The following is a 14,232-nucleotide window of genomic DNA, read 5'->3' as shown; positions in this document are numbered from 1 at the left end:
AAAACGTGCAGGATCATCCGACATTAATAGCTAAGTTTGTCCACCAGGCGCAACCAGCGGTAAGGGACTACTTTTTGAATTTCAGACCGGGATGGGGGGCGAAGCTGTGACTGTAATCCTAGAGGTGGCGGATTTTGTTTGGGATAAAGACAAGGAGAAAAGTAGGAAAAAGGAAAAGAAGGAGGATTTTGAGATGCTGGCTCTTGCAGTAAGAGGCCAGCCTCCAGGCAGAGGCTTTAGAGGAAGAGGAAGAGGTTTTCCAAGGGGGCCAAGGGCCGGAGAGCAGCGAGGCTGGGGGCAAGCGCGCCAATCGTGGCAAGGAGATAGGGCTTGCTTCCAGTGCGGAGATTACACACACTTCAAACGAGATTGCCCGTGGAGGACGGGAAACACAGAACACATGCAACCACAACAAAGTAATTCTTTTTATCCAGACTTTACAGGTTCATCTACGAACTTTCCACCTCCGCCACCGCCACCGGCTGCCCAACAAGCACCGGCTACATGGGACCAGTACGGCGGCCGCGAAGCGAGCCACCAGTGACTAAGCCCGGAGAAGGAGGGGTTGGGATCGGGACTAATGAATCTTATGTCTCTGGCAGGACTTTTCCTTTCCCTGTCTTCTCCAACCTCGGAACCTAAACTTTCTTTAATTGTGCAGGGGTTAAAGGTATCATTTCTGGTCGATACCGGAGCTACGTATTCCCTAGTAAACATCACACTCTCGAACTGGTTAAGTGATGAAGTCAAAATGACAATGGGAACCCCACACCAATGTGCCTCACATCCCCTCTGCAAGTGAAGTATAAGGATAAAATGTTTAACCATGTTTTTCTTTATTCTGCCTCATGCCCCATTTCTTTAATGGGCCGGGATATGCTGTGTAAACTTGAGGCTACCTTAACTTGCACTCCAAGGGGGGGTGGGCCTGTTAATGAGTGTATTGGGAGATTCAGAGGGTCCAATAGCTAGACACAAACACACTGAATACAGGTTACCTGAGGACTTGGCTGACCTGCCACCGGATCTTTGGGGTACAGAAGATACCGATGTGGGATTACTTTGGTCCGCGACCCCTGTCAGAATACGGGTAAAGCCTTTTCTCCCTCCACCAAGAGTTGCTCAGTACCCCTTGTCACTGGAAGCCCGGGAAGGCATATGCCATATTATCGAGGGCTTCATTGCAAAAGGCGTTATTCGACCCCAGAGAACACCATGTAATACGCCTATCATACCAATAAAGAAACCCCCAAAGAAACCGGGAGATCCAGTACGATGGAGATTTTGTCAAGATCTGAGAGCGGTAAACAGGTATGTGATCCCTTTACACACGGTTGTGCCTGATCCGGTAACAATCATTAGCCAAATACCATGGGACGCGAAGTGGTTTACCATCATTGATTTGAAAAATGCCTTTTTCAGTATTCCTTTACACCCAGATTCGCAATTTTTGTTCGGGTTAGAATGGGACCAACGCTCTTTCGTCTGGACCAGAATTCCACAGGGTTATTGCGATAGTCCCGGGGTGTTCAGCCAATGTTTACGGGACAATCTTGAGGGGTTCACCCCGGAAAGGGGTTCAACTCTCATTCTGTATGTGGATGACATTTTGATCGCAAACGAACACCAGGGGGCGCTGCGACACGACGGTAAGGCATTCCTGTTGTATTTGTATTCCAGGGGTCATAAAATCGACCCGAAGAAAATACAGTGGCTGTCTGACAAGGTGAAATACTTGGGTTTTATTTTGACCCCGGACAGGCGACAAATGGACCCAGGAAGGGTTTCTACTATACAGAATTGCCCGCTTCCCCAGACAAAGCGGCAATTGAGAGGCTTCCTGGGACTGATTGGGTTTTGCAGACCGTGGCTGCCATCTTGTGGAGAGCTATGTAAGCAGCTACACATGCTTACAGCGAGCAAGGCTCCTGACAAGATACAATGGAGTCAGGATAATGAGAGAGCTTTTGAACTGTTGAAACAAAGTGTAGCCACCTCAATGTCTTTAAAAACCCCGAATTACAATAAACCTTTCCACCTTTTTGTCCATGAGAGAGCGGGAGTTGCGAGCGGGGTCTTAACCCAGCTATATGGTCCTAATCACTTCCCGGTAGCCTTTTATTCGCAGCAAATCGACAATGTGGCCCGTGGCACCCCAACATGTACACGCACACTGACTGCGGCCACTTTATTATTAACTAAGGTAAAGTGACTGACTCTTGGCCACTTCACCACCATATGGACCTTGCACGCACTTTCAGCGTTACTAAGAAAAGGCACCATGCAGGTCTTTTCAGCACAAAGGCAGCAACAGTTGGAGGCAGAACTACTGGAAGATCCTAATGTGCGATTTCAGCATTGTGGACCATTAAATCCGGCGACACTTCTTCCTGATCTGCCCCCACCTTTTCTGGAGCACGATTGTGTACAAGTTTTGCAATCCACTTTGCAAATAAGACAAGATCTTTCAGATGAACCGTTACCGGAACCGGACCTTGTCCTATTCACTGATGGCAGCTTGTACTATCAAGATGGGGTAAGACACACAGGTTTTGCAATAACGACTCAATGGGAAGTGTTGGAGGGAACCGCACTCCCGGGAAGGTGGGGAGCACAAGCAGCAGAAATATACACCCTGGCGAGAGCTTGCCAATTATCAGCCGGGAAGAAAGTCACCATCTACACTGATAGCAGGTATGCTTTTGGAGTAATTCATTGTCACATTCATTTGTGGAAATATAGGGGGTTTACTACAGCAGGGGGAAAACCTATTCAACATTTGGAATTGGTGCAAAAACTGTTACAGACTATTCTTGAACCCCTACAACTAGCTGTAGTACACTGTAAAGCGCATACCAAGGAACTGGACCCTATAACACTGGGAAATGCCTTGGCAGATCAAACCGCGAAACAAGCAGCGCTCCTTCCATTAACTTGGCCCACACTGGCCCTCATAACTACCGCTTTTGTTCCACCAATAACTGTTTCAGTACCTCCACAGGAGTTAAAGCAATGGACTGACCTGGGCGCGATGATGAAAGAACAGCTATGGATTATGCCAGATGGCAGGGCATGTTTGCCTAGATCCTTGTACCAGACGGCGGCAAAATGGTTCCATGACCATGGAAGCCACTACGGAACACGTGCGTTGGCAGACACAATAACTCGCTCCTGGTATGCCCCAGGTATTCACTCAGTATGTACAGCAATAGTGAAAGCATGCCACGCTTGTCAGGCAAACGGTCCTGCGAGGCCAAACAGGGCCCCCCAAGGGGGTAGACCGATACCACCCACACCATTTTTACACATTCAGATTGACTTTGTAGATCTCCCAAAAGCGGAAGGAAAGAAACATCTGTTGGTTTTAGTTTGCCCTCTCACTGCTTGGATCGAGGCTTTTCCGACCACAAACGCTACAGCTACAACTGTAGCACGAATATTGTTGCAAGAGATCATTCCGCGGTTTGGGATTCCAGAAGTTATAGATTCAGACCGTGGCACACACTTTACAGGAGAAATTTTGGCCAAGATTGAAGAAGGTCTAGGCATCAAACATCTGTTTCATACTGTGTACCATCCACAATCCTCAGGGGCTACTGAGAGACAGAACCGGGAAATTAAGGCGGCATTGGCTAAGTATACCCAGGAAACCGGGTTAAGGTGGCCTCAGGTACTCCCTATCGTCTTATTCCATTTGCGTACATGCCCAACTCGGGCTTTGGGGCTTTCCCCATACGAATTAATGTATGGAAGGCCCCCATCAAAAGGGGGGTCTTTGCCAAGTGTGGATGTTTCACTATTGGGGGGGATCATATAACTGTATCGCAGTATCTTTCCTTACAGAAAAACGTACAGGAACTGTGGAAAACCGCCAGATATTCTAAAACGGTGCCCTTCGAGGACCAGGTACACCCGTACCGGCCGGGAGACTTCGTCTGGGCAAAGAAGTTTGTGAGGGGCGATTCCTTGCAGCCGCGGTACACAGGACCACACCAAGTCCTGTTATCAACCCAGGCAGCTGTTTTTCTGGAAGGGCGAAAGTCTTGGATACACCATTCGCATGTAAAACCAGCCGTTGTGACTGCATCACCACCCCCATTGGTGCCTAAACTACGCTTGCAAAGAAATGAAGAAACGGGACAGTGGCAGGCGGCCCAACTTCCCTTTCAGAACGCGGACATTGACTAGGAATTAACGAACAGAAAAGCGGGTCCTTGAAGCCGCAAAAGATGGCCTATTCATTTCTACATGCATTACTTTCTGTGGACATTTTTATTATGCTATTTTCCTATGTGTTGACCATATGTTGCCCCCCGGGTGTTAAGATATGTGATGATGCTGATTATTACAAGTTAATTGGTTTTGGAAGGACAGTACCACGAACCCAGGACTGTCCTGACCTGTTTTTGTATGATGTGGATCAGATAACAAATGGGATGGTGAAAGCAGACATAGCAGGGCGGCTGTGCCATAAGGCAGCCGTAGTTCTGCAACATAACTACACGGGAAAATGGGTTACATACTGCACCCGGGTTGAGACCAAATGGCCTATCAGATTAGCGTTAAGATGTAGAAAATACTGCCGGCTCCCAAATTATGGGTGCCCTCCCGATGTAGATGTGAAAACCATTAGAAAAGAATATAATATGCTTTCCTTCCACTCCAACAAACCGGGGAAGTTAAAATTCTGTATAGGTATCGGTGTACCCTCCTGTTATGCATGGCTGAAACAAAAAATGGAGGCACAAGGGGGCTTCCAGCAGACACCAGCCAAGACATTGCCTAAGACCAGCCTGACAAAGACCCAGACACAACGAGTAACGAAAACAGGCGATGGGTGGGATGGCAATACTTTTGTGGCTCTGCTGGAAGAAACAGCCCCCAAGAAAGGTACTTGTTACGTCTGTGCACATACACCACCACATGGACAGGCGGGAGTCCCCTTAACAGGGGCCCCTTTGCCGCTGAAGGAATATCTTTCCTTTGCATCACATTCCAGCTCACAAGAGCTAGAGGGAGGGCTGGTCATCAGTGGGCCCATCTCTAGTCAATTTTGTGTGAGTAGCAAGAGACAGGCGACCGCAGGAATGCTGTGTGAAAGCTTGATTTTCCAAATGGAGCAAGGGAATTGGACTTTTGTAAATGGAACACGTTCGGCAGAGGGTACAACTTGGCTGGCCATTTGGCAATATCTGTTAAAACTTACCTTTTCGGAATACCATTTAGCCCCTTTTTTGACGGATTTAGCGGATCACCTAACACCAGTGGGACTTTGGTGGCTCTGTGGACATTCAGCGGTAAGGAAATTACCAACAGTGGGATCTTGGACATGTACACTGGGGAGGGTTGTCCCTGGACTCCGGGTATCCCCCTCACTGCCGACCCTAAGGCGCCGAAACAGGAAAGGTACAGGGGAAGCGGTGTTGAGAGGTTTCTTTCCCCAGTACGATGCCGCTAAAACTTACCAAGAGCTCGTAGAGCTCTCTCAAGCCTTTGAGCGTTTTATGAATGATTCGGCTATTTCCTTTTCAGATCTTACAAATGAGCAGAGGCAAATCAGAACTGTAGTTTTACACAACCAGTTAGCATTGGACTTTTTGTTAAGTTCCCATGGGGGGATCTGCTTGTTGATTGGGAGGGAATGTTGCACCCATATCACGGACAGTAAGGCTGATGTCGGCAAAATATATCATGATGTAGAACGTATTGGAAACTTTTCCCTTTTTTCCAGCCTCTCCGATTGGCATAAAATTGTGTTTTATGTTGTATTGGTTATAGTGTTGCTAATATCTGGTTGTTGCTGCTTGCAATGTATCCCGAATTTAGTCCAACTTGCTTCATCTTGTATACTGAAACTCACTTCCTTAGTATCCAAAAAGCCACAACCAAACTTTGTGGAAATGGCATTAAGGCCCTTATGGGAAGCAACAAAGGAAAATGCAGCTACCTGAGTGAATAGATATTCTCTCAGGGCTGAAAGGGGGGACTGTTGGGCAGAAATATTAATTTGATCTTGGTATAAAACATCGGTTTATTTCCTGGTGACCTGACCTTTTCACATTCCAGAGGCTCAATGAATAAAAGCCAGTTTAAGCTAGAAACGTTCCCCTCTCCCTCTTTCCTGTAACCTTCCCAAACATATTACCTCGCATATAGTTGCAAAGTGTATCATGAAAGAAATGCTAAAGTATTCCTATTGCCCTATAAACCTTGACATGTAAGTCTTTGAAATGCAAGCCCAGCAATATTAAAGTTGTCACCACTCAAGGGGCGCCCAGTTGCAGCTGGTGCCCCATCCCATATCTATTCTTTTGTTTCTGGATGTAGAGAGCTTATCTCAAGGACATGTAAAATATGCAGACCCGAGTCTGAAAGAGATTTTGATATCCCTGCTTGTGTTTCTCCCTGGCACCCCTTCACCTCCTTTTCTACATATCTTAGAGGTTATTGTGACAATGTTTTTTTATGGTTTATGACGCTGCTCCCCAATATTGTAACCTCCGGGGAAAGGCTATATATTCTCTGACCTATCAATAAATGGGGTTCCCATTCTGAAAGGCTTCTGGCTTGTAAGTATTGGGTTCCCCTTTGCAAAGGTTAAGTGTTTTGTCTTACTTGGCCTCTGGTAGTGGGTGATTGCACTCATCTCCGCACCCTTCCCGGGTGAATGTGAGCTGGGGTAGACAGTGACGGCTTGCGTGTTGGGTTTGGGCCCAATATACCTATAGCCCACAGATATTTCTATCAAACTTTAAAAAGCAGGGAAATTGGGCAGCTATAGTGAATGCACCAGGGGATCAGGACACCTGACCTCCTAATTAACAATCAGCCAGGCATTTTTTTAACGTTTAAACTGCAGAAGATGAAGGTCAGAGTATGGGGCAAGGTCAGTATTAGGATTACAGGTACTCTGTGAACATGGCTGATATTGAATGAATTTCAGCAGATTATGAGACCTCTCAGGGGGAAAAGTCCAAAAGGGGTCTGTTTTTCCCCCCTCTCTTTAGACTTTGAACTCTCTGTTCTCTCTGAATGTTTTGTGTATCGCCATGAAAATGGAGAGGGTTGTTAAGGAAGCATTTCTGAGTTCAGGACTGTAAGGTTTTGTTTTGAAATGAGCTTATGGGAAGCATTAGAATGGCATGGGGAGTATTTTCAATTTAACATTGCGGAATATGAAAAATCCACGCTGGCTATAGTATACAGCCACTCTCGTGGCTGTATATTTTTTATTAAGGGTGAAAGGTTAGCTTCCTGCGCATCACTCTCCCAGTCCTATCCCCCTTCCAGTGGCTGCTATTTAGTAAAGAAAAAAGCAAGCACTGAAGGGCCAATCACATAATTAATGAGGCCTTAATGAGGCCTACATTACTGTCTCGGCTTCCTTGCTTTCATCCTGGAAAGTCACCCAGACCAGTGCAGTGTGGACAATCTTGGGGCCATCCATAGTGCTAGAATTTTTGAAAATTTGGGACAGTTCCAACGGGAGCCAGCCAGCAGCTTGAAGAAGATTAATCTAAAAAGCTCAGAGGATAAATACTTGCAAAAACTGTAAGGAGCAGCAGATAATCTCTTCCATTTATACTCTTTCCTACTAAAACTTTAATCAATACTCAACTAACAGATGCTATGACTCCACAGGCTATATGTCTCTGGAACAAAACATTGCTTCTTTCTTGAACCGAGCGCACAGTGGCCTTACATGTTTACTTTTGGGCTCAGATATCCTTGATTTTAGCATATTTTCCCCAGTATTATACCCATTGATATTTACTCGTGATATTAAAATGAAGTCACCTACGTATCCAGAAATTTATGTTTTCAGTTAAAAGACTGATAGACACTGTACTTTTTATCCTGGGTGGATGTTTAATGAAACAACATATTTACAGTTTATAACTTTATGAACTCATTTTATCTTGTTATTCTAAGGTTTGTTTTTTTACTATATTTATATCCTGGACTCAAAGGAAATATACTAAGATCCTTGCAAGCTTTGCCATCTAATGCTTTCCTTTTTATCAGAGTAAGTAGATGACTGAATAAAAAGTTCTTCTGTATGCATATCTACATAGCATCTGTTCCTTTTCATTAGTCTAACTTGTAGTGCAATCCTATGTATATCTACTCAAAAATTCAGTTAAATTAGGCTTACTTTCCAGTAAGTAGGGCTAGGTTTCCAACCTCAGACACAGCACTGCAGCACTCTTAGGTCTACACTCAGACTGGAAACGTTTGCTTTGATTTCTCAATGGTATAATATATTTGCTTATTTAGATTTGTAATTTAAAAAGACATGAAGTTATATTTTAAAAGCGACTCCACTTTATCAACAGAATAGAGATGTTTAGGTCATAATTTAATTCACTAATAGACAAAAAACCTTGCGGTTTAAGAGCGTACCTATAGCCCACAGATATTTCTATCAAACTTTAAAAAGCAGGGAAATTGGGCAGCTCTAGTGAATGCACCAAGGGAGCAGGAGACCTGACCTCTCTGAGATATTGTACTGCCCTACAAATTTGTCAAAATGCAAACACAATTTGGGTTGGTCTTTCACAGTCCAATCCACTTGCTGTGTAGCTTGGAAGCATTTGGTAACATGCACCTCTGAGAATATGGTGAATGGTGGCAACACCTGCCATCTGCAAAGATAGAGAATTATATTTTTGTATGTTGGTGTTCCTCTTACTTTGCTTCTTTCCTGTGTTACTACTGTTTCTACAGAGAATCTAAACTAGAAAACTTTATTTCCCTCATTATTCATCCTAGAAATCTGTGTCAAATTTATTTTTATTAATTTCAAAGCCTTTTTATTGGTCAATGTCAAACAGGGCCATCAAGGGATCTCTCTGCCTATTGCTGTCTGGGGGCTTCCAATGGGGAAAACAGAGAACGTGAAATAAGCTTTGTGCTCATCATTTAACTGCTTTAAGTGTAAGTGCCTGCCAAGACAACAGCTTTTGAAAGTCAATAAAGGACTAAAGTTTCTTTCCTCACCAGTGTTTCATGGTCATGGTCATTCAGATCTCGCACTTTCTTGTCTCAGGGAAGGGGAAAAAAAAACTTTGGCAAAACATATCTTACCATAGATATGCCAGTAAAGATTCTGAAAAAGGAATCTCTGTCACAAGGTCCAGCCCAACCTCACAAATGTTCTGTTTGAGGGGTGCCATGCAAAGAGTGGTCAGTCCAGAAGGTGAGCCCCTTACAACATTGGTGTTGGGGTGCACACAGTCACATGGAATCTATGGAGTTCCACCCCCAGAACCCTCCATAAGATCATAAGGGGTTCTGGGGTCCACCTCTCAGGTTGCATACTGCTAAGAACAGCAGAATGCCACAGTCAGATTTGCTTGTTACAGAACAGTGCTCAGAATGTCATTTACTTTCATTCTGGAGGCAAAGCTTCTCTGCTTTACAAATTCTTCAATATGAATGGTGCAATCCTATCGTTATCAACTGAGAGGTCCCAGAAACAAGTGCTTAGTCCCTGCTTAGTGAGTATAGGATTGTTTCTGAAAAGGAAACAAAATCAGACCATGCACCACATAGAAAAAAACCCAGGTCTACTAGAGCTGATTGACATGCTGTGGGATTACTTATGACAGCATGAATATTATTAGTGTCAAGGTCACTGGGTCTTACTGGGTTTCTAAAGACCCCAGCCCCTTCAAAGCACCCTTCAAATGTCAATCCGGTCAGAGCTGGTAAAAATATCAAAAACAAAACCTGCCAGGTAATTACCCTGCTACCACTTTTCAAGGGAAAAAACAACAACCCAAGCTGCCAGATAAGAGGGCCTACCTGGGTTTCCAAAGAGACAAGAGCTAAATCCTCAGTCTCTGCTCCTGGAGTCTTAAGCCGAAAAGATGACTTGGTAGCCTGTAGCCAAAAAGGGCTGTGGTGCAGGACTTAGACCTGGGCTTTACTGGAAGAACACATACCAAAGGAAATATGAGGTAGCTTTTTTTAAATATTAAAAGTGCATAAAGAAAATAAGTGCATCAAAATAGGTAAATACATAAAAAAGAGCAACATCAAATTCCTTAAACTCAAATCACCCATAAGGTATAAGTACAAAACATCAAAATATCAAAAAGGCAGCTGAGAAATAACCCACAGGACAAAGTAACAAAATCTAGCTTGTTGTAACTCTAAACATACCAACAGAGTTCAGGATAGGAGAGAATACTTGACCCCATCAGGAACATGTAACATCAGGGCAGGAAAATGAGGCAGTGAACAAAGGATTTCAGAATACTTTTAGAAGAAAACCCCAGCAACAGCAAGGCCAATGGGCAAATGGACAGAAAATTCTAGACCTAGGCATACTGGGACAATAGACTAGAAGGGGCAATAGACTAGAATCCTCTAGACCTGGGACAGGCCTTGACCAATCAGAGGGGCAATTTGGCTGGAGCTTTCTGTGTCTACGATGTACATGAGAGGTCAGGGGCAACAATGGCCTTGGGGACCACTCATATCAGAGATAACACAGGTGCAAGAAATGATCTCACACAACCAATTAACTGAAGAAGTTTGCAGAAGAAATAAGTTCTTTCCTACAGGCCTGCTCTCACCACAGATTTTACTCTTCAGGCTCACACAGAAATCTTCCCAGAATTCTTCATAGCAGAGCCATGTTTTCAGGTCAAAACAGGTGTCAGCTCTGCACTGAGTCAGCAGTGGGGGTTGGAAATTCCTGGGTCGTTAACAGGGAAGGGAAGTCCTTAGCCGGCAGACTGGTTGTAAATCTGCCAGGCCAACGAGGAGGGAACCTGATAAGGGCCAGGCCTGCCTGAAGCTTACTTGCCAAGTCACAAGTCCAGAAGCGAGGTCAGTAGAGGTCCGGGATCAATTGCCAAGGGGTCAGTCCAAGAGATGCTGCAGGGAAACTAGGTATACACGAGCCACGCCTGATGTTGCAGTCAGCAACAAGCTGCAGCCAAGGTGTGCCTTATAAAGAGCAGGGTTGACAGCAGGTGTGAGCCCTCAGCGTTTGGGCCTTAAGGAGACAGGCCTGCCTCTCTTCTGCCTGACCTTCTGCTGTCTATGTTCTGCAGGTGAGGGGGGAGTATCCTGTTCACTGTCTGTGTCTGGCTGCAGGACCTCTGCTGTATCTGGGGTGCTCTGCAGCTGAGAGGGAGAAGGAGCTGGATTCTCAGGAGGCTCCTCCATGTCCCCTTCTGGGTCTGCTGCTCCTGGGTCTGCTGCTGTTACTCCCGAGTCATCCTCATCTGAGGAGTCCTCTGACGGGGCCATGACACTACCCTCTTCAGTTCTCAGATCCACATGGGGCTAAAAGGCAAGCTGGGGGGAAAAAAGATGGCAGGTGCAATTATCTGGAGCTTCACTCCAAAAACAGCAGTGCACCTGCTCTCTAAAACATAAGTGAGGGAGGGAGGAAAGGAGACAAATGAACCATGTGGGAACAAATGCTATTGCCAAGTGGAGCTATGAAGAAATCATGTCAGACTTTGAAGCTCTGGGAAGGAAACTCAAGGACTGTGGGACCCAGATAGTTTTCTTGTCCATCCTTCTGCTACTTAGAAGGGAAGTGGAAAGGGAAAGAAAACTACTCTGGGTGAATGACTGACTACAAAGGTGGTGCTGACATGAGCGATTTAGATTCTGGGACCACAGACTACACTTCCTGGAAGATAGACTGCTGGCAAGTGATGGGTTACACCTCACAAGGACTGGGAAGAATGTATTTGGCCACAGCATGAATAACGCCATCAAGAGAGTTTTAAAATGAATCCTAAGGGGGAGGGAGACATAAACTTGGCATTAATGACTAATGAAGGCTTGTACACAGCAATAGGAACTGAGAGAATGACTCTAATGGGGCCCAGTAATAGTCTTCATAAAAATATAGGAAGGAAGCCAGGCTGTAAATCACATGATCTTCGATGTCTGTATACTAATACCCATGATAGTATGGGAAACAAAAGGGACAAATTGAACTCTTAATACAGGAGAGTAAATACATTTTGATAGGTATAACTGAAACTCAGTGGGATGACTCCCATGACTGGAATACAGCAATTGAAGGATATAACTTGTTCAAAAAGAACAGAAGGAATAGAAAGGGAAGTGGAGTCATACTATACGTTAAAAACATATATCCCTGCACAGAAATACAAGACAATGAGCTTGGTAGCTCCACTGAGAGTATCTAGATTAAAATAAATGGGGCAAGGAATAAAAATAAGATGATGGAGTTTACTACCGACGACCCAATCCAGGAGAAGACAAGGATGAAATACTTGAAAAGCAAATTGCCAATGTTTCGAGGAGCATGATGTAGTAGTAATGGGAGACTTCAATTACCCTGATATCTGTTGAGAGACAAATTCTGCCAAACATGGCCCCTCCAAGAAATTCCGCACTTGTGTTGGAGATAACTTTCTCCTACAGAAAGTAGAGGAAGCAACTAGAGGATCAGCTATCCTGGACTGGATGAAGTGGCAGTTACATGGTTCCTTCCCAAACTGGGGGCATGTAACGTGTGGGGTACCACAGGGCTCGGTCCTGGGCCCAGTGCTTTTCAACATTTTTTTTAATGACACGGATGAGGAGGTGCAGAGAATGCTTATCAAATTTACAGATGATACAAAATTGGGATAGCTAATACTCTAGAAGCCAGAAACAAAATTCAAAGGGATCCTGATAGGCTAGATCATTGGGCTGAAAACAACAGAATGAAATTTAACAGGGATAAGTGCAAAGTTCTACACCTAAGAAAAAGAAACCAAATGCACAGTTATAAGATGGGGGATACTTGGCTCAGCAGTACTACATGCAAGAAGTATCCTGGAATTGTTGTTGATCACAAGCTGAATATGAGCCAACAGTGCGATGTGGCTGCAAAAAGGCAAATGCTATTTTAGGCTGCATTAACAGAAGTACAATTTCCAAATCACGTGAAGTATTATTTCCCCTCTATTCGGCACTGGTTAGGCCTCATCTTGAGTACTGCATCCGGTTCTGGACACCACACTTTAAGAAGGATGTAGACAAACTGAAACAGATTCAGAGGAGGGCAGCAAGGATGATCAGAGGACTGGGAACAAAACTCTATGAGAAGAGACTGAAAGAACTGGGCATGTTTAGCCTGGAGAAGAGAAGACTGAGGAGAGATACGATAGCACTCTTCAAGTACTTGAAACACATAGACAAGGGCCAGGATCTCTTCTTGATCATCCCAGACTGCAGGACATGGAATAATGGGCTCAAGTTGCAGGAAGCCAGATTTCAACTGAACATAAGGAAAAACTTACTGTTAGAGTGGTATGACAATGGAACTAATTCCCTAGGGAAGTGGTGAGCTGTCCAACACTGGGGCATTCAAGAGGCAGCTGGATAGCCACCTGTCAGGCATGCTTTAATTTGGATTCCTGCATTGAACAGGGGGCTGACTTGATGGCCTTATAGGCCCCTGCCAACTCTAAGCCACAGTGTATAGGTGATTTGCGGGGCCCTTGGGCTGTGGGGTCCCAGATCTTCACCCAGTGGTCCGACCCCAATGACACCATTGATCTGGATCAAATGGCAATGGTGCTTTCAACCCACACCTGTCAAAATCTCATTTTTTTTACTTCCTGTCCTAAAAGCTGAGGTGTTTACTCATCTTCTAATTCAATTTTTGCTGTTGACTGAGGCTCATTCATAATCATATTGAAGGAGAGTGGTCATGTTTTTTAAAAAATAAAAGGAGGAAGGATACATTGTTGCCGTATATTAAGGATGCACAAAAGTTCTTGCAATATCATGACTAAATTAAATAAAATGACATGATCAGCAGCATATGTTCCTAAGGAATGTCAGCAAGAAAGGATTGGGAAGTGTTGTCACTCAGGAAGCAACTGGAGTGCTAAGCCTTGCACAATGACAACATCTCTCTGTACTTACTGCACACAAACCCAAATGCATCTGTGTTCACTTACTAAGGTAATGTGACTACTTCAGTGACTGGACATCCAAACTATGTGAAATTAGAAAACTGAACTAAATCAATAGTTGGTCCAGGAAGCAGTAGGACACTCTATCCTTTGAGCTGTTAGTAGGTGTGCTGAGTGCATACAGATAAAGTGATAAATGGCCAATTCAATAGACTGGTAGCAAACACATGCTTTGCTAGAGATGAGTTTTTAAATCTCTATACATCAAACAGACAGTGTCAACCTTTGAGGATAAACCTGTGATGGTTTGTTGCATTCTTTCAAC

This window comes from Rhineura floridana, chromosome 1 (assembly GCF_030035675.1).
Source record: "Rhineura floridana isolate rRhiFlo1 chromosome 1, rRhiFlo1.hap2, whole genome shotgun sequence".
Classification (NCBI taxonomy): domain Eukaryota; kingdom Metazoa; phylum Chordata; class Lepidosauria; order Squamata; family Rhineuridae; genus Rhineura; species Rhineura floridana.
Note: the sequence above shows the minus strand (reverse complement) of the source record.